Consider the following 1,535-nt stretch of genomic DNA (forward strand, 5'->3'; position numbering starts at 1 on the left):
AAAATAGGACACTAGAAAATAGCATATCCAATGGAGAAGATTATGTCAAGTAACATTAGAACTTAGCAAGAAAACACAAAACTGACTTAAACTACCCAGGAAATTTTATTTTCACATTTACAAGAACTCCAAAAATGGGTATTTTGGGTCAACTAAATTAGTGGCTCCCCAGTGATATTAGAAACTTTGTTGTCTTTCATTTCCTCTAGTCTTGTTTTCTTATGTTCCAGCTAATATTAGAATCTATCCCCCAATAGGGACTGTTTCTGTTTCTACAAGCCACTTTTTACATCCATGTGGGGGTTCCATTTCTGACCTAGAGGTGTTGCCTTATGTGCATGCACTTGTGTACTCTCCTCAAATTCTCCCTAAATTTGAATATCATTGTATCACCTATCTTTTACAAATATTTACACATAGAAAATCTTTTATTTCATTTCATGGCTATTTTGAACTTTTGAAAAAAATCATTAAAACTTGGCCCAACTGTGATGCAATTTATTCACATCTGTTCACTCATGCAAAAGAAAAGAACTGTCCACTTATAGAAGTTGAAAGGTTAAGAGAATAAACAAGTTGGTGAGTAGAGAAGAAATAAAAGCCAAAACCACTTTTTCCCACTAAAATAGTTTAGTTTTATCCACTATCGGGACTGGAATTCTGACATTACTGTTTCAATGTCTTAATTGGCCTTATTTTCACTCACATTTATCGTTTTTCATTCAGTGTGACTTTCAATTACTAACCCCCTAACGCTATTGGTGAGTTCTTTCCAGCTAATAGCCTGACTAAAGCAGTGTCTGGGAAAGATGTGAGGAATAGTATCTGTGAGCCTGAGGCTGTGTGGGAGTGGCAGCTGCTGCAGCTGTCTGTTCTAGGGAAGTCACTTGGGTCAGCCCATACCATGGAAAAATATACTTTTCTCTGGGTATATACCTTCTGAAAGGAGAGTGATTAATCTAAGCCTATGTTTCCTTTTAATAAAGATCTTATCACCTCTCGGTCTTTTGGCTAAGATCAAGTGTAGTATATGTTCTTATCAGTTTAATATCTGGTATGTCCTCTATCCGAGGACAATATATTAAATGGATTTTTGGAAGTAGGAGTTGGAATAGGAGCTTGCTCCATCCACTCCACACATCGATCTGGTATTGCAGTACCTCCAGGAACCGCGCAAATTTTTTTTCATTTCTTTTGTTTTTTGCAATACAAGCATCTGTATACAGATTAATGAACCCAGCATGTGATTAGTAGTCAATCTTGGGGCTACAGATATGACTCAAATAGTACAGTGTTTGCCAAGCATGAACAAAGCCCTGCTTTCAATCCGGGTTACATCAACACCATTAAACCCAGGTGTGCTGGCACATGTTTCCAGTCCCAGTACCTGGAGGTAGAAGCAGGAGGATTAGATGTTCAAGGTCATCCTTGCCTACAAAGTGAGACTGAGGCCATTCTGAGCTACATTAGACCATGATGTCTCATATGTGTCTATACATACATACAAACACACATACATATATAAAAACATACAT

General features: G+C 37.4%; 1 non-coding gene across 1 annotated transcript; it reads left to right on the forward strand.

Annotated features, from left to right (window-relative positions):
* Positions 1-991: 991 nt before the first annotated feature.
* On the forward strand, positions 992-1,182 carry LOC113457458. Its single transcript, XR_003378025.1, has one exon. It is a non-coding gene; the product is annotated as a U2 spliceosomal RNA (small nuclear RNA).
* The last annotated feature ends 353 nt before the right edge of the window (positions 1,183-1,535 follow it).

The sequence above is a fragment of the Microtus ochrogaster genome, chromosome X (assembly GCF_000317375.1).
Source record: "Microtus ochrogaster isolate Prairie Vole_2 chromosome X, MicOch1.0, whole genome shotgun sequence".
Classification (NCBI taxonomy): domain Eukaryota; kingdom Metazoa; phylum Chordata; class Mammalia; order Rodentia; family Cricetidae; genus Microtus; species Microtus ochrogaster.